The sequence below is a fragment of the Heliangelus exortis genome, chromosome 2, assembly GCF_036169615.1.
Source record: "Heliangelus exortis chromosome 2, bHelExo1.hap1, whole genome shotgun sequence".
NCBI classification, from domain to species: Eukaryota; Metazoa; Chordata; class Aves; order Apodiformes; family Trochilidae; genus Heliangelus; species Heliangelus exortis.
The window spans coordinates 85,775,584-85,798,539 of record NC_092423.1 but is presented as its reverse complement, the minus strand read 5'-3'; the positions used below and the strand labels follow the sequence as shown (position 1 = coordinate 85,798,539).

General features: G+C 39.6%; 1 protein-coding gene and 1 long non-coding RNA gene across 4 annotated transcripts in view; one reads left to right on the top strand and one right to left on the bottom strand.

The window, feature by feature from the left end:
- Window positions 1-22,956, top strand: part of PTPN3 (protein tyrosine phosphatase non-receptor type 3) — a 175,030-nt gene that overhangs the window by 13,172 nt on the left and 138,902 nt on the right. The gene's annotated exons all lie outside the window — the stretch shown is intronic.
- On the bottom strand, window positions 8,198-17,588 carry LOC139792883 (uncharacterized). Its single transcript, XR_011724429.1, has 2 exons — window positions 17,224-17,588; window positions 8,198-9,262 (listed from the first exon to the last, which is right to left on the bottom strand). It is a non-coding gene; the product is annotated as an uncharacterized lncRNA (long non-coding RNA).

The window sequence follows — 22,956 nt, the reverse complement described above, 5'->3', positions numbered from 1 at the left end:
CAAAAAACATGGAGGCTATGTGCAGTGGGTGGATATAGGACATAATAAGACATAATAAATAATCACAGGTCTTCTGTGTGATCCACTGTTAGTCAATTAATTTAAAATGTACCGAGTCACATATAGTGTTTTTTTTCAGTTATAAACTTATTAAAAAAAAAAAAAAGGCTAATTTTTAGAAACAAATGACAAAGAGCTGGGTGTAGAGTGGTTACAAATTGGAAATGGACTAGCAGCTTTGAAGAGAAAATAATTCACTGTGTCTGTAAAACGTAGTAAACAAATAGAAAAGAACAGACAAAGGAAACAGGACAGGTGAAGGACTACTTTCATTTTCTGGTAAGGTGCCAGTCTGCAATTGCCAGATATTAGCAAGGTGAAAGGTGTAAATTACAATGACAAAAGAGTCATTAAGCCAAATTTCAACAAATATCTTCAAACTTTGCCTTGTTTCTGATGTAATATAATCTCTCTGTAGATCTATGTTTATGTTGAAAGGAGTGAATTAACCCACTTGTTAATTGCAGACTCGTTTATCCTGCTGTTGCTTATTATGGGGGAACAGTGTCACTGGGCAGTGGCTGCAGAACATTCTGCACACCCTGGCTGCTTGTGCTGCCTTGCACAGGCAATCACTTGGTTCTGTCACTTGGTTCTTTACCAGCACCAGAATGGATGACACTATCAAGCCCAGGCAGCAAGGCTGCATAAGAACCGCTAATGGTGGAGAGTTTGGTTTTGAAGAGAAAAGGATTGGATGGGTCAAAAGGCTGCTTCAAAAAAGACTTATTTCCTCTACCAAGAATTTTAAATCCTTCCTTTCAACTGTGGTCTGTACTTTCCAGTGTGGTCTTTTACTCTTCCTCTAGCTGTGGGCTGTGTAACCATGCAGTGCAAGCACTCTTAGTAGGATTCCAGTACTGCCATATCCTCTCTGCCATATCCAGTTGCATTCCCAGAAAAGCCCAGCTGCATCTGGAGGCTTAAGACCACTTCTATGTAAGACAATAGAAGAGATTTACTAATAACCTGTGAACATTTTTTTTCCCCAAAATATTACTGATTCTTCTACTCACATTTATAATATGTTATAACAAGGGATGAAATGAGTTCACTCACCTGTCTCTGAATACTTACTTGTAAACACAAATTCATTCCTTTTGACCTAGATCTTCATCACTGGCTGAGAGCAAACTCATGGGTGATGGAGAGGCTTCTTCTTCTCTTCCATGGCCTATTTTTTCTGTATTTGAGCCTTCTCCATAATATTTACAGAACATTCAGTCTCCATAGATTTCTAGATCCAAGATATAACAACAGCTTGGGATCATTCTTTTTTATTTACTTTTCAACCATTCCCAGCTGAAGGCAATGCCTCAGTATTTGGCTTCCCTGTTGTTACCTCAGAGCCATCTCTCTATTTTATTCTTTCTTTGTTCTTTAAAGCTTTCAGTGTAACCCTATGCATTCAACCAGCAGAGAGCCTGAACTCACCAGCACTGGTAACAAACTGTTCTGTAAGTGGTGGGACCATAATGAGAAACTCTGGTGCAGGTTCTCCTGCTTTCAGTAAGATTTATCATTGTTTTTCTACACGATAGTGTATTAATAGAGTTTTCCAACTTTACTTAGTGGCCTTCTTTCCTGAAACTGTAAGAAATGCAGAACTTTCTGACAGGTTTGATCAAAACGAGATTCAAAACCTTTTAGGGGTGTGGGAAGCGAGGAGGAGGACAGGCAAGCAGAGAAGCATTGCTGAAAGCATGATAATGTAATCCTTATTTCCTTAGGACACCAGAGCAAAGTGTACCACAGATAACTTTCTCCTCCTCCACAATATTCCAAAATAAAAGTTATTGAATCTGAACAAAATGTCAAAATTTGAGGTTGTTGAAGGGAAACATTTCGGTGAATCCAAAACAACGAGTGATTTGGAACTGACTTTTGGAGAACTTGATAACACTGCAGCTTTCTGTTCTTAAGTAAAATAAAAACTAAACAATAACTCTCTCCAAAACCCAGCAGTCCTGGATGGGGAAAAGCCATTGTTTACTACTTGTTTCTTTTTCTCTTTTCTAGTCCCTGCTGAGTACATAAAGGAATTTGGTCTATACACCAAGTATATCAGCTCAGAAGATAAGCATTTTCAATGGTTGTAACAAAGTTCTAATTGCTTCTACAAGTTCCAGACATCTGAACAAAGGCAGGACTAGCAGATTTTTTTTTTCACATCACCTCAAATGTCTTGACTAATTTCTTGTCCACTGGCCAAGATCAGAAGAAAGTGCTTAGATGAAAAGTAGGGAAATAAAAAATTCTTTAGCTTATGTAAGTAAAAGGATTGAGTCTTGTTTTCTCCTGATTTTAATGACAAAGACTGTAGCTGTTCCTGTTCATCCGTGTTTCAGATGCAAAACTGTTCTGGGTGTAGCTTTTTCTAACCAACACTCTAATTCTGCTGGTGGGAGCAGAAAGCTCCACAGCTTTCCCGAGTAGGGAATGTTACTGGGGTTTGGTGGTTTTTCTTCTTGCTTTCCACTTTTGGATCTCAGTTGAAGCTGATGAAATTGAGAATATCTATATTTATTAGGAATCCAAATATTCTGAAAAAGGATAAATATTTCACTCTGGAGGAAAAAACAGAGAATATTTCAAAATGTTTCATAAGGGCAGTGGAAAACTTATTTGGAAACAATCAGAATGCTTTGTTTATGAACAAAGTGAAGCCTAAGTGTTCACTTTCCATGGTGTCCATGTGGCTTTTAAGATCCAGTGAGAGGAGGGACCAGTTGCAAGATAAAAGTCTGGAAACCACGGGTTGAGTCAAGTGGAATTTGAGGCCTTCTACCTCTGTATTGCAGAGTCAAAAGCTAAGTTTCAGTGACACTAAAACCCCAGGGTTACCAGACCCTTGTTTCTGTGGCATGAACCTAGGAGGTTTCTTATTCCATGTGGCTAGGCCGTGCAGGAATCTTACCAAAAAACCCACAAGTAGCAGAAGTGGTACGAGCTGTGAGAGAATCGTAGCCCATCAGGTGTCTTCTCAGGATATCTTCTTTCATTGACAGCTTTGGGTGATTTATTTATTTATTTATTTATTTATTTTTTAACAGTTACACTTTCTCAGAAATGGTATTTCCCAGTAAAAACATTTCCTTGGAAAATCCTCACTCACTTTTGCTACCTCCATCAGACATGTTCGCTTCTTTCAAGGTTGGGACAGAGGATTTTTAGGAACAAACAGGGTGCAAATATGGTGGACTGGGAGGAGGTAGAGGTTTTATTACTTAGACACCTGGAGTTTGCACTGTAATGGGTGCTGTCCTACAGGGTGCTATGACTACATCTTGTTTATTATACAGGTTCAGCCACATTTTTGAGAGCTATTATTAATGCTGACTTGCAGCATACGCCTTTGGAAGCAGTACAGTCAATGCATACCTGCTTACAGTGGGAAACTAAAAAGCCTCAAATTTCCTCTTGGCTGGCTCCTTCCTCCTACGCCCAAGTCAGCCTATGCCATTCAAAAACAAAAGTTGACATCAAGTAATTTTCTATTGTTGGAAAAACACCCATAAGAAAACCCACATCCCCTGTTGGAAAGGCGTTGGAAGGTCGTGGAATAAGTACATTTGGAGACTGTTTTCAGATGGTTTGCCAACGTGTCATCTCTGTTTTTTGCTCTTGTCCAATACTATTGTAGCAGTGGTATCAGGAATGGGCACCTTGGCCACTTTCTAATCAAATTAACCAGGCCTCTTCCCACTCAGGTGGAAGTCTGGTTGGATTTCCAGCTTGGATTTATACCCTATGGACATGAGTTCAGAGGCACCTCATCCGCTCTCATGGCTTTAGTTGGGGAAGTGTAAGTAATGCAGTAGTTATCAGTGTTACTCCTGCACAGCTGCACAAAGATGCATTACCTACTCTACAAAAAACCTGAGTTATTTAACTCAGCCCAGCTGATCAGACTTGTTGTTAAATGCAAATATCAGACATAAAATCAGAAGCACAGAACAGGGTAGAAGAGACAGACAGGCTAACAAGGTCAGTGCCTGATGGACTCAGACTGAGCTCCTCATCAGGATTTTGGAATATCCATCCACGTGGAGTTTGGAATATCCATAGAACAGGCAGGTATTCAACTGCAGTTCTCTTCAGCACAGAAACCCAGATGGCTCAGGCACTCTGCCGGGACTTATCACTACAACTCCAGCTATTTCAGTGATGCTTTGATACTTCACAATAATGAAGTTATTTTTGTCAAAGGTATGTTTCATCTCACAGTATTCATAGTGCAGATATCAAAGATAATTTTTAGGATGTGCTTATAGCCCGAAGTCTAATGCAACCAAGACGGGGAAAAAAAACTTTCCACTTGGGATACTTGCGTTGTAACAGCTACTTTGTATCTATTTTTGTACTAAAGTTATGCTAATTTCCAGCTTCATTAATTAATTGGTACCAGGAGTGTTGCATCTGTAAAAGATGAATTTTCTAATGATCCCTTTGGAAATGGTTTTTCTTAAACCTCGAGTTATTTAAAGCCATCTTCCTGTCTGAGATGTTTTCACTTTGGGAACAATCCCCGCATAATTAAAAATTATTTTTGTATTTTTTTATTTATTCATCATTTTCTGATATGGCTGAAACTCATTAGGATGCATGGCTTCATTTAATACAATATCCTTGAGCAGGAGCAATAGCAGTAAGATTCACTTCATTAAAGACAAATGTAAATGTAATCCTTACAGTAATCGACCTGCTGTTCACAGCAAAGAACTTCATTAGCTAATGTTAATTTGAGGCAGAAACCTGCAAAAGTGGGGGGAAAAAAAAAAAAGGCACCTCAAAGTGGAGGTTACTTTCTTTTGTCCTTCCTTTCATAGGGGCTTTGCTATTTTGAGGTTGTCTTTCCACTGAAACCATGTAAATTAGCATAGGCTTCAATAGGGCTTCCATGGATTACATTAGCTCTACATTGAATTTCAGCCTTATTTTTACCTCTGGAAAGACTGGTGATATTTCAGTTTTCACTGAACCACTGTTGGATTTATTACATGAAGAAATATATCTCTTTTAAATAGAAAAAGCAGTTATTCTCTTAAGGCTACCCTACTATTTCACGTGAGGTCATCCTGAAGATCATCATACAGACAAGGTAAAAGGTGAGGTGTGTTCCATACCCTTCCTTCCTTGCTTTCCTGGAGAAATGCTGGAGGCTTCAGTGCTGTAATTCCTTGGTGTGCACCTCACATCCTGTCCCACTTGCTCCCTCCAGCACTGAGGTCCAAGCTGATGCAGGGTAGGAGTAGGACACTACTGGCTTCCTTGTTGCCTAGCCCTGTCAGCTTCATACCTTTAGGAATGTCCTTTCATTTCCAGAAGGTTAGGATCTGCTACAGGGCTAAATCCCAGTTTCCTACTGCTTGAACCATCACTTTGTATTTCCAGTTGCCTTAGGAAGGAAGAAGCCACAGGCTTACATTATCTCTGTGCATCACCTAAATCATCTCTGTCCTATGAACCCACTCCTCCAATTCATGTGGTGTTTACTGATTAGCAATGTGTGTAAATCTTGCAGAAATGCACCCAAGTCTGAAGAGAACATTTCCCAAATACACAGGGTTGGGAATGTCCACACTGAGCCACAGCTTCAGTCACCCTCAGGAGTTTCTACCGATATGTGAAAGACGTGAAATAGCAGCCCAGAATTCAGTGATGCTTTGCTTTACTTCATGTGAGCATTTCCAGTGGACCAGCTACACCTTAGCCAGACAGCTAAGCACTTCTACAGTGACCACACTTTCCCAGTATGGGATATTTCAGATACTTATAGACACTAAACGCCTTCAGAAAGGTGTTTGTGTTTATTATTCTTAGCAGGATGAGGAAATTTAGCTGAGTGACTGCACGCTGTGAATATTTCTTTACCAGTGCTTTTATACTGTTACAAGTATCAGCAGATTACTGCAAATTCTATGTGGAAAAGAAAATTATAAATTAAATCCTTCCCTGCAAAATTTTGGAGTTTCAGCTTCCACACCAGTATGTTTGGGATTTGTTATCACAAGGTGCTGGGCACCGTGAATTGCTGTGATTGCTGGAGCTTTCAGTAGTGCTAAATTCACCATAAAGAACTGGAAACAGGTAAAGACCTTGAAAAAAAGTCATGCCTTATTCTCATCAAGTCATATATTGTGGTGAGGAGATACCAGACCCTGTCTTGTGATCCTCAAAGCTTTATAGCCTTATGAGTACACGGGTACATGGTGTTCTTGTGGATTTCCCTTTTAGCTGAGCTCAGAATCATTGAGGTTCAGGAGAACGATAAGGCAAAAGAAGAGGTAAAAGAGAGAGTGCTGTGATATCATCTTCCTTCAAGCACACAGTCCCTAAAAGTCCATGACCCCTGTCCCTTTCTGCATTTCAACAGCCTCTGCTAGTGGAGCTCCCTGTGACTCAGTGTTTATTTATTTATCCCAAGAGGCATTATACATTTGATACGCATTTCAGTTCTGTTTTGGATGGTGTTACTGTTAGTCTTTCAGTTTTATTAACAACTGTATGCAGATGATGAGGTATCCAGGGCAGTCTACTGCCCAGTCACTGGTCACAAGCCCAGCGGGGCGGCAGGGAGCATCAGCGAGGCACAGCCCAGCCATCACAGTCACATTTTACACTGGATTTCAGCACAGCTGCTGCCAACAAAGGGTCTGAGTTGGTTACTGTCTGATAGGGGTGCCTGAGAGCAGGGAAAGGTGGTTCAGTTTTACCTTCAGAGGTCATTGCTGCTCAGATGATGACAACCCACAGGAGTACTAGGTTATCTAGTGCTAGACTAGTACTAGTGCAGGTCACTCAGGGCTCATCTGCAGCAGCCCCTGCAGCAATGTCAGTGTGGTCAGGACAACCAGCACTGCCCTGGCCAGTCATCTAGGTCATAAAATCATTGTGGTTGGAAGGGCCTCTAAGGTCATCTAGTCCAATTGTCAACCCAGCACCACCATCCCAACTCAGCCATGCCCTCAAGTGCCACATCAATGCATTTTTTGAACACTTCCAGGGATGGTGACTCCACCACTTCCCTTCAAGCAGAGGATGAGCAGACAGACCTCCAGTCACTGCTGCAATGGGCAGTGAGTGGTACGTTCAGGGAAAATGAGGGTAAACCCAGACCCAGAATTTATTCCTATGGAAATGACCACATTTTAGATGTTACTGTGAAACAACATTGGGAATAGTACTAGCTGACTGACACTGAAGTTTGTTATACTTTGCTGTCCTTCTCCTTCACCAGTGTCAGAACTGGAATAATACACTTCCTGCCTGTGATTATGTTTCCTATGCTATTTCCCCCTCCCCCCCCCCATTTTAACACACTTTCATTTATTATTTTTCTTAAAGAATGCGATGTTTTCTTCCTTCCTGCATTTGGCATTAGTTAATGAAGTGCAAACAAATGTTAACCAAATTCTCAAAGATGCATATCTTTTCTTTCCTTTTTCTAATTAAAGTTCAACACAGCTAAATGCATGTGGGAAAAATCTCATTCCTATGCCTGGAAACAAATGCAAGATTCAGCACCAAAAAAATGTTAAATTCAGAGCTCTTTGTGGTAAAAAATAAGAGAATCATAGAATCATAGAATTGGCTGGGTTGGAAGGGACCTCAGAGATCATCAAGTCCAACCCTTGATCCACTACCACTGCAGTTACCAGACCATGGCACTGAGTGCCACATCCAGTCTCTTTTTAAATATCTCCAGGGATGGAGAATCCACCACTTCCCAGGGCAGCCCATTCCAATGCTTGATCACCCTCTCTGTAAAGAAATTCTTTCTAATGTCCAACCTAAACCTCTCCCAGCACAATTTGACACCATGCCCTCTTGTCTTGATGAGAAATTACTGTTAATCTCAGAATCAGCAACTGAAGGGTCTTAAAATTGAGCTTGTGTCTAAAATCCAGGTGTCAGCAGGGCATCAGCCTTCAAACTGCTCGTGCAATTCATCTCACCCTTTACAAACAGAATTTGCAAGCTTTGATATTTGGGCATGGATGAAAACAAGGGTGTAGGAGAATGATTAAGCAGAAATAGGGGGAACCTTCAGACTTAGGGGCTCTTGAATGACTTCTGTTGGAAGAATACAGAAGGATCTTTGATATGGGGCTACATAAAGCACACATGCACTATCCCAGTTGTTCATGTGTCTTTATTTCAGTGGTTAAATAAGAATCAAAATCATAGCTCCATTGAATGAATGGACCAAATTCAACAGGAATGTTTGAATCCAACTTTGTGAGATTCACGAATGACAGATAATTTCATCAAAGATGATAGAGATAAATGAATTTTTAAAGCCCACATTAAATTAGTGCAATACACCTTGTTTTGAATAGGTAGGGGGTTGAAAATTTGTGCTTGTATTGACCGTGTTCCAATTCACCTGAACTATCTTGGGGAAAGGTGAAAATATAAGTAGAAAATATCATGAGTACCATAACTAATTGGTCAAACTTGTTGCTAAAACATTTTGCTGATCCAGCTGTGTTTCCCTAAATGTCACAATAGAATATAAATTTTTTCTATCTGGTGATTTTAATGTGCAGTGGAAAAGGACAACATCTTTTTCCAGTGTCATGGAGGGGAAATGCTTTGAAAAATAGTGTGAGGTATATTCTCCCTTTTTTCCCTTTAGTCAGATCTGTGTAACCCCTTTGCACTTCTAGTGCTGTCAGGAAGAAGTATTCTCTTGCCTTCAGAGGAGAGCAAGATCCAACCCAATGCCCTCATTTCTAGAAGCCCTCATGCACATTGGGCATTACCAAGCAAGGAGCCCACTGGTTATCACAGTAGGAATGCCAAGGAGAGGCTCAAGGACTGTGTCAGCAGGTGACTGGAAGCTAGGAAGCTATTTCTGGTCTGGAAGAGTTGCAGCCATGGACAGTGTCCTGGATATAGGCATCTAAGTCAGGCCAAGTCTTTGCCACAAGTCATAAGAAGTTGCAACTTGCAGGTCTTGGAGCTTTTGTCCTGTTTATACAGGAGACTGATTTTTGGTGGGTTTTTTCTCCTTTTTCTCCTTTCTGCCTTACTTGGAGCTATGATTTTAAACTCCTTAGAGTTGCAGAGGAGGCAAATTCTTGGTCCTGCCAGCAAGGTCGATGCAGCAATAGGTAGCCTTGCAGTCTCAGTGCATGTGGCAGAAGCTGAACTGTGTGGCATTGCCCAAACATCAGCTGCTCTTCTTCCTTAAACTCTGCAAGTATAAAGAGTAGGGAGATAGAGGCACAGCTATTGTGTGTATAATCTCCAGTTTTACCCACTCTTGTCCAAATATACTGCTATCATCATTGGATTCCTGAAAGTGGGGAGAATTGCCATCACATGAGATGGCCCAGAACTGGTACCTGGGCTGCAGCACTTAATAATTTACAGCAGCCTACCACAGTGGCTTGAAAACTAAAATTAAGACTTTACAACTTTCCTGAGAATGTCACCAAACTGCACCACATAGAAGTACTGCCTGTAACAGAATCCATAATAGCATCACTCATGTCCAAAGGGAGGTGAAAGCCTCTTTGTGATAAGCTTGTGTGTGCAGTTTATGGGTGTATCTGTAATTATAGGCAATGAGAAAAAGTGTGGCTTGCTCAATAACAGACCTCCTCCCATCATGCCAGGCACAGACAGGAGTGTGCTACATGATGGAGGGGTCACACTCTTATTTCTCCCCTTTCTCTCTGTTCTATTAGGTCCCCTCTCTGCTACTGGCGTCCCTCCTCTTATTCAGTCTTGGGTTTGAGCTTTGCTACCTACTGAGCAGCAAAATACCTCCAGCACTTCAGTACACAACATGTATCACACACCCCTTCTTCTGTTTGCCATGTTTCAACTGCAGGGAATCTAATTTGATCTACATTGTATCATAACAAGTAGCAAAAGAGACGCAGAGCATGTAGGGGCATCCTTGGGAAACTGTAGGCTGCTTTCCCCTGGAAAAAAGGCAAAATCTTGAAGATAACCTCAGAAGAAAGAACTGTTCAGTGGAAGGGTGGCAGTATACATCTTGAAAAAGGATTTGGAGAGGGAAGAAAAAAGAGCCACAGAATGTGATCCTTAGATATGGGATTTGTATTTTGTGTTTAACTATTTTGGCTATTACTGCACATGAGTTGAGTGTAAACACAGCAGAAACCACAGCAGCATAAGCAACAACAAACTCTCAGCTCAGTTTACCAGGGTTAATACAGCTGGAAGTTCCACTGGTTTCTTTACAGCTAGTCTAACAAAGCTTAAAAAAAAAAAAAAACCAAAACAAAAAACAAAAAACAAACCCCAACAACCAAACCAAAAAAAAGCCAAACCCAAACAAACCTGAGAAAACACCCAAATCAAAACCCCTTCATTTCCAGAAGTCGTAAATGATTATTACTGTGTGGTAACCCATGTAAACAGGTTCTTGGCCCATGACTAAGGCTGGTAGGTTATCCTGCAATGCAAACAGCAGCGTGGATGGCTTCCAAAGGCGTTGGACCCAGGAGAGGCTCTGCTGGGCTTGGAGACCTGGGCATCCAGTTTCCAACTTCTTATTTGATTGAGTGCTTTAAGACTGCGGCATTTCCACAAGAAACCGAAAGCTGCACATTTGGAGCTTTATGTAAGCTACTTTGTTGGGAGTAGAGGGAGCTGAGGGACTTTTGGGGACTACCGAGGGTTGCACCTTCAGCAAGGGAAGGAACTAATTTCTCAGGAGGTGCAAGCTTTTGTAAGTACCACCCAGCGTGAACAGAGCGGCACAGTCAGGATATGGGCATTTTCTGTAGAAATGGTCAGGTTTGGTTTGGTTTGGTTTGGTTTTTTTCGTGTCGCTTCCCCTCCCTCGGCAGGCGGCAGGCGGGATGCGGGATGAGGGATGCGGAATGCGGTCAGCAGAGGGCGGCAGAGGACTGGCGGGAAGGCACAGAGCCCCCGCTGCCCCCCGGAACCGGGGGAAACAGATTTAAACAGCTTTTTGAGAAAAAAAGGAATTAAGTGATCTGTGCTGTCGGAGCCTGTGAACGACGTGAGTGGGTTTTTTTGTTTCTTTGTGGGCTTTTGTTTTTGTTGTTTTGGTTTGTGTTGGTTTATTTTTTTCCCCCAGGTTAAAAGCTACTTTTGCTTTTATTTCATGTTCTCGTTCCCTTTTTACAGAGTAACAAACAATCAAACGAAGGCTGCAGCATCTGTTCCGCAACCCTGCCGATTCTCAGAGGTGCTAGGTCTTGGAAAGATAGATTATTTTTTTTTTTAATCTGTTTTTGAGGAAGAAAATTCTGTTAGTGCCTTTCTCACGTGAGTTGGGTAACTTCTGGCCATTTTTAGAGGCTTGGCTCTTGCGGTCTGACAGATCTCAGCTCTCTGATTTGGGGAGATTTTTTTTGTAGACTTACGTACTTTTCGAGGCAGTTTTAACGTGGGGGTTTTATGTGATTTACATTTCCTGCAGGTTTGTCACCAAAGTTGCTCCTGACTAATGCATGAGTTACCCACCTGCAACAAAGCACTTCTCTCTCACAACCAGCACATTGGCACACAAAGTTACTCAGAAGTAGCTACCTACCGTTGTTCACACCCTCTCTTGAGTTCAAGTGTTGACTTTACTCAATAGATATTTCTTTTTTGCATCCAAAAGGAGATTGTACTGCTCTTTATTCCTGCTAGTGCCATAAAGGGAGTAGGGCTGAGCCAGGAGCTTGAGCCTGTTCCTATTAGTCATCAGGCACTGTAAGTTACTTGTAAATACAGGATTATAATCTTCATGATGCAGGCAGAAACTGAAGCAGTATCTTTTCTGTTTAGAAATAAGCTATAGACTTTGTTGGTATGCACTATAGCCATGATATTACATGATCAAGCACAGCATGCTTTGACCTCTACCAATTTGCCTAATAAATATTACTTCCCTCTACAAATGCTGCCTTTTTGAAATTTACTCTTCTGAATCCAATAGAAACCTGTAATCTCTGCAGCTCCCTTGGGCAGTGTCTCCCACTTGACTGAATGTCACTAGTAAGTAATGGCCATGAGCTCCTCTGTCACCTCTCCACTTCTGTGCCTCAAGTATCCAGATCATTAGTTTTTAGCATAGACACTGACTATAAGTACTAGTTGGCAATTGAAATAAAAGTCCACAATTACATCATATGAAAGGTATTTTTGGCCTCCAAGGAAGCAGTGGATTGACTCATCAGTATGGTCTGCCAGCCAAGTATAGCTTCATTTTTTACCCTTTAGTTAAAGTGCTGAAAAGGCAAGTAGCCAACAGAAAGATAGGGAAAATATGGACTGACACAAACCTAGAAAGACAAGGTTGGCAAAAATCCACAGTATTTTTGGCTGTAAATGACTAGTGGCTTTCCTGGCTCAAACTCCTCAGACAACATTCAGGACACCCTGAGATTTGTTTCATTTTATTTTTTTTCTTAAATCTTCATGTACTTGTGGTGCCATCATAGGATTTGTTATTTCACTTATTCTTCCTAATTTGCTTCTCTTTTTTTTCGTTTCTTTTTTTCCCTAAATTGCCACACATTTCTGGCAATTTTAATTCCTTACATTCACTATTTTCCATATATTTTCCAGAGTACTGAGAATTTAGGAGGGAGCCTTCTGAAGGGGAAGATTTCTGAAAGGTTATCACCTCATCAGATTAATTCCTAGGCTTTTTCCTTAGTCATTTGACTCAATAGAAGTTGAACTACAGATTGCACCTAATCTGCAACCAATGAATTAATGTAACAAAAAAATAAGGTGTTGCTTGTAGATGGTTACCCAATACAATTCTTCCATTATGGATAGAAAATGTATCTTGCATTTCAAACATTCCCAACTCTTATTAAAACTACAGCATCACTTTTTATATCGGAACTATAAAACAAAATCACAACAGCTTTCTCAGTGGGAAAGGAGAAAAGCTTACAGGAAGAATGCTTTATGTTTGGGAGCAGGAAACGAGTCCTTTAAAGCTTCATTCCTTAGATTAGACTTTCAAAATGGATCACTTCAGTGGGTACAAGAAATTAGGACGAATGACTTTCATATAGTTTTACTTCAATTTCTTTGTATTACTGAGAGGTCTTCAAACTGGGGCAGAGTCAGATAAAATATCTCTGTCCTCTGAGATGGCTAATAATAGCAGTTTAAGAGATTTGTTTCTGAACCACACTCCCAGACACCAGAAAAAGCATTTTTTAAATATAATCTGTTCTCTTATTTTCATCTAAATGTATGATCATATTAAAAGTTTTCCCCTCTTCCATACACTCCAAACAAACACGATGGAATTTCAGAATGGAAAGTTTTCTTTGTTTGATCATACAGTCTCACATTAATAATAAAGTCAGTTCCTTTCAGCAAAGAAACCCGGAACTGTGGGCCCAATTGTCTTTTTCCTTCAAATAATTTTCTGCTGCAAATGATAAATGAGAAATGCAGTTTGTGGATAGGTCTAGTTTTCTGCCTGTGTTATTAAATCACATAAAATTAAATATTAAAATATTAATAGCATATTCAGTCACAAACTCTAAGTCTTCTGTGCAGAAGAAGAAGATTTTTAGCAGTAGCAGAAAACAGCAAGACGTGCTGTTGGTGTTTTAAAAAAAAAGTAAATTATACTGTTATGGAACCCTAAGGCCTGATTTTCCAGGCAGTCAGCATCACAGAAGCTCTTCCTCTGGTTCAGTTTGATCAAGCCATTTGAATTCATGCTCAATTTATTTCATTGCATTAATCTTTTTCAAGTTGTCCTCAGCAGTGACTGACAGTCAATGCTTTCTGGTGCTCGGAGCCCTGGCGTCACTTTCTAGTCTCATATTCTCACATTGTCCTCTGAAATCCCATCTGGAGGAGTGGCTTTAAGATACTGAAAGAACACATCCTACAGTAAGCTCCTTATACAATTGGGTTGACAGTGATTTTTATTTCCTGCATTTTATTTCTCATCTTGGGATGCAAAGAGTTACAGAGCAGTTTTGTCTGATGAAAAAGATGTAAGATACCGAATGCTCTTTTCAATGGAAATATAAGTATAAAGGGAGAAAGATGCATGGTTAATGCATTTGTTAAATTAGCCCTTCATAGCTTTGGAATATGCTTTTTCTTTTTGCATATGAACAGCCGTGTTTGGCTTCCACAGGATTCTTTATGGGTACAGAACAAAGCACAGGAGAGTATGAAGCTTAGAGTCCCTAGGTAATAATCTGTCTTTTAATATCCATTTCAATACAAAGATATTAATTTTTTCACAGGGGGGCTTCTTATTCTCTGCCTCTATTAAAATAGAAATAAATAACAAAATTTAAAAGAGACCTGTATTGATTTCTGATACACACCAAAGTCTGCCTGGCTGAAAAATTTCATGAAAATTAATCTTCATGTCATACTGTAAAGTATTGCATTGAAACAATTTCTCTTTGGCACACAAAATAGACAAAAAATATTTCTAATGGACCTACTTTTGTATGAAGTTGTCATGTTTTGCTCCAATCCAGAATAAACTAATGCTGTGAATTTCTTCAAATAATTCCTCAGAAAAGTTTACTAAGCCTTTTATACTAAGCCCATAAAAAATTACAGTTATACTCTGCTTAGGACTTTTTTCTAGGTCTTAGCTATAAAAAAGTAAATAAGTATTCTGAACATTTACATGTTTTCAATGAGACAGTCTGTGCTATTACCATTAATATTTTGGTGTTCCATGTTGAGGATATCGACCAAACTTTTATATGAAGTTTGATCTTGCAAAGATAACTGCAGTAACATTCCAGTTAATATTGCAGAAAGCAGCTCACATTCCAAATAGTCCTAACATAGGATGGATTAGAAGAAATCCTTTAGTTCTGTAGTAAGCTATGAACAGTATGAAAGCAGATTATTTCAAAATAAGTGTTTTTTAAAATACTAGATTTACGGTTTTCATGAATATGTGTCTAAAGGTGTAACACATGGATATTGTACAGTGGCAATTGCCTCAGTGTGCAGAAGAGACCACAAGAAATTTAACTGTGAGGGATAGGCCAATGAAACCCATAAAAGGCAAGCACAGCCTTCAAACCAAAGGATGTATCATCCTTTCTGCCACAAATCTCCAGAGACTCCCAGACACACGTGACATGCAGGAAATGCCAGCTTCTTGTTAGGACTCACCACATAAATAAGCACAGGGAGATGGCAAGTTCTTTGTCATTTACTTCAGGCTTTTTATATCTCTTCTCTCTAAGCTGCATAGCAGAATTTCACAATAGATGGGAGAAAAGATTGTTATGGATGTGTGGTCTATAGCCCTAATGCTGGATGTCAGCACTGTTGCCAGGACAAATTTATTGAACTCAAAGAAACACTCTGCATCTAACTGTTGTCTTGATACTGACAGGAATAAATTAGCCAGACCTGAAAGCTCTCGTGCATAATATCGTTGTATTTCTGGACTACTTTTATATATGAACCTTCCTATTTTTACATAATATGTTTTCAAGATGAGGCTATATCCACACGAGATGCTCCAAATAGCAACAAAAGACAAGTTAAATTCGGGTCCAATTAAAATATTCCCTCTTAATTACTCCTTTGGTGTCAATTATAAGCAACGTAAATGGTGTTGTATTAGCAAGCTACGGCAGAGTTTATAAACAGCTTGTGCTGAACCAGGGACTGAATGGGAGCTCAGACTCTGAGCTTGATTGCTTTGACAGGATGAGCTCAGGCAATGGTGCGCAGCAGACACCCACGCGGAGAGGCGAGCCCTGTGCACTCATCCCATGTTCACTCCAAAGAGTAAGCCAATTTATTTGAACTAGAGACATGAGAAAGTCTGGCTGGGCTGTGTTCTTAATAGCTTTTAAATGCCAGATGCTTTTTGTGGTTTCATATCAGTAAATGATGCCAAATTTCTTCCAGAAAGGAGGTTGCTCTCCGTTTTATTTATTTTCAGAAATAAATCATTGTTTAAGTTTGTCTCTGGATTTTTGCAGCACAGTGGCTATGAATTTTGTTCCTCTTATCTCCTTAGGAGTATGCATGTGTGGTGCAGGAGAGGGGAAACAGGAGAAAAAAAAAAAAAAAAAAAAGAAGTTTACTGTTTCTTATCATTATTTTAAGTTTTCCTTTCACTTCTGCAAATGTGCAAAGAAAATCTCTTGAAGTGGAGAGACATACTTTTGCATATAAACTCTCAAAGCTCCTTCTCCTTGTAGCAATATATGGTCCCCCAAACCCACAAACGTTTTAGCAGGCTATCTGAATTACTTCTTCATTTCATGCAAATAAATTTGGGCTGGAACAAATTGTGGTGGAAATTAGAAATGACCTTTAGAGACAGCACTGCAAATGATAGTAAGAACATTTGCAATACAGTCTCTGGGTTTATGTTTCTGAAGGACCTTGTAAAATTCTTCACTTCCTTGCCTGTGATGTTTTGGTGGCCAGCAGAGCAGAGGTCATTTTGTTTGTTTTACCCCTCTCATGACTTTGCTTTGCCAGACGTGTCTGTAAGACACATCACAGTTCTTTAAAAACAAATTGTGTCATGTAGTAAAAAAACTACTTTAAAAGCATTGTGTCAAAGGCTATTTCTGGCTCCAGCTGTTAAAATTATGGTACGTCTTTGCAATTTTCTTTGCCTTTAGGAAGCTGCTGATCTTATACTAGCGAGTGAACCTCATTTTACAACTGGAACAACTGATGAAATACAGTGAAATCAATAGAGATGATGCTAAAACAAATATTGTGCAGAAAAATAAATATTACTATTTATGAAGCAGGAAAGGTCACAGGCTATAGAAAATAATGAACGCATTTATCCAAACCACTATCAGAGTCAAACTGAAAGCCCTCTGATCAGTGACTCATCCCTTTGCAAATGTTTCTCTCTTACATCACTTCTAATAGAAACTACTTGTGTAGCCTCTGCCTTTGTTGCCAGCGATCGCTGAGGCTGTAGGACCCCTACATATAGCCCTTGCTCCCTTTTAATTCAAGTGGAGCCCTGTTTGATGATAAAACTAATGCAGCAGGGAACTATATTTAAAAACTCGGTGACTCATTCATCTCATGGCTTTTTCTGGAGTCATTAGTGGGTCATATAACTATATATACTTCATTCACGGTCTCATTATAGCTCCCACTTATAATTGCAGTTATTTTGCTCCAATTAATTATCTTAATAGAACAGCAGCCTCTTACCCACTGTAAGCAATCCCCCCCCCTATATTTTGTGGTGCATTCTTTGACAGTTTTTCGACAGTCTAACCTGAAATTTGGCATTAGCTGCTTGGAGCTATTGACTCATAAAGAAAGGTTTGGAGGAGAAGCATCTGGAATGAGACAGTTCTGTGGTAATGAAACAACTGAATTCTTATTTGCATAAAGACCAAATAGCCCATTCTTATGAGCTTAATGTGTTTCTTTCTGTACTTAAAATAGTCTTTCAACAGTTAAAAGATTGCAGAAATCCTTTTGCTTTGCCATTTCCATCCAGGAAAGAAGTTGCTGTCTTTTTTTTTAATTTAATTTTATTTTATTTTTATTTTCCCTTCTGAACAGTTATGAAAACTTAAGAGGTGTTTCAATAACAAACACATCAGTTTATACAGAATCTTATCATGCCAAAACATCTTTATGCACAAGCATCAGCAATGAGATCAGCTCTGCTTTGAAAACAGTTTTTGTTAGCTATCGGGCTTTACAGAGATAGTAATGTTACCAGTGGAAGTGTTGGTGATTATGTCATATTTGTAATTCTAGAATTATACAAGTCCCATATGGCGTGGAAGGCAGGAAAGGAAGAACATGTATTCCAAGTGCTCTACACTTATTTATTTATAGAAATGGTAGTTATCCAAACGTACCCAAACTGTTCATATTGACAAGCTAGCTCCACACAGGACTCGTGTACATCTGAGCATCCAAATCTGCAGTTCCCAGTTGAACTTGATGCTCGGTGGCATCCAAAATCTTTTTCTTCCCCTACTTCCTCATAACAATGGCATGGCCTCCCCCACCATCGTGAGGATTTCAGAGCCATTAGATGCCACTCTTACCACACATTTCATGTAGAAATGCTCTCTTTAATCCTTTACTTGAAAAGTAGGAAATAATTTGACTTCTTTCTCTGACTGAAGCAATTAAAAAGTGGTTGCTTAGGCACCTGGTCACTCTGGGGAATGTGTCTTGCTCTGCTTGGAATAATTAGGAATGAGAGCACTTGATTGCAGTGCTGGGACCTGGGTAAGAAACCTTGTTCCTCTTTGCTCTGGAAATGAATGAGCCAGTCTAAGGATTTAAAGTGTGGACATTCATAGCAGACTGAAGACCACCAAGCCTCTATTATGCATGAACAAAAGAAATGCCCAGTGGCAAATAAAACTGAGGACATCCCTGTTCCAAACTATTTAAACAAGTAATCACAAAGGCTGTTAGCCCTTTCTCCTGCTTCTTCTTGCCTTCCCACCACCTCTCATTACCCAACAGACTTCTCCTATCCACAGACATTTACTCATTTACAGAGCCACGGAAGCCAAAGCCAGTCTAAGGTTAGGCTGTGACAAAACCATCTTTTCATTTCCTCTGGACATGTTTTCCTATTTTTGCCTTGCAATGACCCAGGGTCACCACAAACCCCATCACAAGGTGATTTGGGGAGAGGAAGACTAATCACTGTTGTCTGGGGAGTTTTGTACTGCCATAGATTCTAACTTTTGAGAAGTCAGATTGAGCTTGAGAAATGGTTTTGCAACAAAGGAAAAAAAATCAGGAGGCTATGCATATTCTCAAAACCAGACAGTGTCTTAAGAGAATTAAATAACCCCCCAACAGATAGCTCTGTGACAAGGAAAATGTAGCATTCCAATATTAAACTGAACCCTGTAACTGAGAACTTTGCTAGGAGGGTTCAATTTTATATCTGTGAATGATTTTAACACCATTCTTTCCTAATTTAGGGGTGGATGATTTTTAAAGCTTAATGCTCTTTTTGACTTCTCTGTGTATAAAATCCACAGAATGATGATAGCCTTTGCAGAGCTTCAGACCATTTCTCGTGAGAGTCAGGATAAATACGAACACCATGAAAGGCTGACACAATATGGGTGTTTAGAGTGGGACTTGGACTAAATCTAGAACTCTAGCACTGCAGCTTTCAGTGTTTATGAGGCAGCACATCAGAGCCTTTAGGGGCATTGATTTTGATAATACAGTCTAGGGCCCTTGAGTTGCATCCCTGAAGACTCACATTTGCACTAACATGGCTGTGAAACCACAGCTCAGGTACTACCTGGTCCTGACAAGAATCCAGAAATAAGGGACATGAATCCTACCTATGTCCAAGAGCACACTTCCAGAAAATATATTAGAATGGAACTCAGGTGTCTCTCTGGAGCACTTGTGGCAGAGATGTGAGATTTAACAGGTATCTGCATAGGAAGGCTTCCAACTACTAAGAAAAGCATCTTTCTGCTGAAGATATTGACCAAGCACTCCCAATTCAGTGTGCTGGCAGTTCTCCATCTTTTCCTACATTCTCTGCTGAAGCAGCCCAAGAGCTGCATGGAGGAGCCCTGATTTTATTTCAGAGCTGGGCATCAGGAATTTGAATGCTGCAGCATCCAGCTTTTAAGTCTTCTGACACACACTGCATTTTGTACGTGTCACAACAGACAGAGCCAGGCTTATTCAAGGTATGTTTGGCTCATAGGAAGAAAACCTCTCCAGCTGTGCTAAATACCTGGAGCACAAGTCCTCACAGTTACTGAAAGTTTATAGCTAAATTTAGAACTTCTTCTTCTCCCTCCAAAACAGGGCCTCATTAGTATTATCTCTGTATAGATTTTTAAAACAGCAGACTGGAAATCAATTAGTCTAGTCAAGCTGTTGCCTTCTGATCCCCAGACTCCAGACCTAATTCTTTATGTCTTCTCCCCTAAGGTACACTATAACCCTGTGTGCTACTGGACTGAACTGTGCTGAATATGAAAATACTGAGACATTTGCAAATTTCATTAACAACCTTTGAAAAGAAATATAGTTATGGTTTTACTTGTTGCATTAATTGCGACCTTCAGAAAGAAGCTGCTCTATTACTTATCTCCTGAAACATATGTTTTCCTTGTTAGGGGGTGGGGAGTAAGTGGGAAGAGGGACCTAATTTTTTTTTTTTCCCATTTTTGAGAGCATTCATGAGCACTGCTGTATGATAACACAGGCAAAAGGGAAGGGGTTTTGTTTCATTTATGTAGGATGCCAAATAATTCAGAAGCACTGGTATCATTAATTGTTCTATATGCCATCTATTGGAAGATTATTTTTGTTTTCACAATGGTCATAGCAGTGTGACCAGCAATGCAGGAAGAACAGTTACCCAGTTAAACACTCTGGGAAGAAACAGTTCACAGAAAACTAGTAAGTATGGAGTTGTTCTGCTTCTGATTTTTCAAAAAAGTCTGATTGCAATAAATGTGCATGTAGCAACAAATTAGGACACTAGTTCAGCCCGTTTTATATAGAATTATTTGATAGGAAATCAAGCAGCAGCAGCCTGAGGTCTGAGGTCTGATGACAACCCCATTAGTTTTGGCATACATTGCAATGTAAACCAGAGCAGTAAAATCAGTCTCATCACTAAGGCTTGTTGGTTGCCTGCTAAATCCAGAGCAGTATTTCTCAAGGAACCATGAAAGTGACATGTTAAGTTCAAAGATTTTTCTTCCAGCTTGTTTATATGCATGTGATTCAGGAAACAAAAAAAAGAGAAGGCACTTACTCAATACAGTAGACCTAATGATAATGTATTGCAGCATACAGTATTCTGAGTTCACTCTTCAAGATTGTGTAAATGGCTCTATTTTACTTATTTTAACCTGCAGCACAGTGTCTTTTCTAAATCTTGTATGCTTGCCCCTCGTTTTAAAGCTGAGTTTGTACTTCACTTTAAAGCTGACACAACCAGAACAAAATGAAAATGGACAGCCTGATCAACAACATTCCCCACCCACATCATGCAAATCAATCAACCAGAATGACAAGAAAAGTGCCCAACACTCCCTGAAGGCTCAATTCCATATCTTTCAAGCTTCAATTAAAGCAGATTTCTTCAGTGTTCCATCTCAAATTCAAATGACACACAACTTAAAATGGGCTCCTGTTATACTTTAGGGAGTGGTAATTTTGAAAGAAACAAAATATGTTCTACAGAAAATTAGCATAGAGCCACGTTGTTTCTCTTGTGCAGCTATATTAAATTTATACACTGGGTTCATTTAAATAAGATGTATTTAAATATGTTTTTCATGATTAATTGCTAAATGTAAAACATTTGCAAATTTTAGACAAAGCAAAAATGATTTGACACTTCTTTCCTATGAACTGCTTTTTTTCAATTTGAAAAGATATATCCTGAAGTAGAGAAATACTGTTATAGATGAATGCAAGGAAAATATGTCTCCCTCTCTCAAAATTTAGAATAATTATGTATTTCTGATAAGAGGAAGTCACTGGGTGGCCATAAAGGTGGGTAAAGTAAGGCCAAGCCAAAAGATAATTTCAGATGTCTATTTGTCAGTGACAGAAAGGCCAGTATTCGTTTTAATACATATTCACCATACTACTGATCAGATAATCAAAGTAGAGATAAAAATCATTACTTAATTTTCTGTACATGTGCACACAGAGTAATTTACTTAATCTAGAATGTTCTGCCTACATTTAAATGGTTGAGTTGATTTCACTTTCACTGCTTCCCTTAGAAATACTTCTTTGCAGTCTGGTAAATTTTCATTATTTACGATTAAGTGCAAGATGCAATCCCAGTGTCACTTTTTTCCTGTACCCTTCCATGCTATTTAACCAGTATTTCACGATGCATATTTCACGAGTCAGTGCAGAACATGACTTGCTTCATATGTGCCTGTAAGTCAACATAGGCACTTTTGACAATCTCAGCCAAAGTGTGGGACGGGGATAAGATCCATGAAGACTTTGCAAGCATATAAATTACTTTGGCAAGGCAAGTTACTGTCTAACTGCTGAGCAACATTCACAGTCACTGTGTATACTCCCAGGCCACATTCACCTAAACCAGTGTTTTCCATAGTGCAAACATACCTTGAGCCCCTAGGATTTTCAGCAAGTTCACTGTTGGTTTATGTTTTTAAAAGGCTGGGACTTCAAAATATAGCTCATGAGCTTGAGATAAGGATGGTATTTAGAACTTAGTGTCTCTGGAAGTGGGGTGAGGCTTATTCTGTGCACAGCTACCTGTAAGGCAGACTGACCACAACACCTAGGGCTCAGATTGCCAAGCACTTTCCTTATAAAGATCCAGTTTCTGTTACAACTGTGCCAGAATTTAATTATTTGGGATGAAGTTTCCCACCATGAGCATCTCCCTCAGGCTGAACTGAGCTTAAGCATAATCCAACCTTTTCAAGAAGAGTCAGAATCAAGAATTGCTAACTAAAAACAAAGACACAACCCCCCTCTTTTTAACTATCTATTGAGAAGATTTAGCATGTCCATGATTCTGACAGCATGTCCATGATTCCTTTTGCTGACCTGAAGGAAATCTCTTAAATTTGGCTGATTAACATCTGAAAATCTGTGTGCAGACACAGGCACACACATTATTTGCTCAGTAGAGGCTTGCTGGTCTTGGCAACACAAGTCTGAAGCATTTGTGCTCCGTAGCTCATACAGACTACAGACATGGGTTGATGGATGCCTCAGAAAGACTTTCTCTTTACTCCTCTCTGAAAAAGGATCAGTCACTAGATACAGGATGTTTACTTAAGCTGCACTTAAAACATTTAGTGGAAGAGGTTCTGCCATTTGCCTAGGTAGCTTGGCTTGCATCTAGAAAGATTTGTTCTACCATGTGGTTGTAATCTTTTCTTTGAGTGAAGCTGTTTGCACTTCATCTCAGCC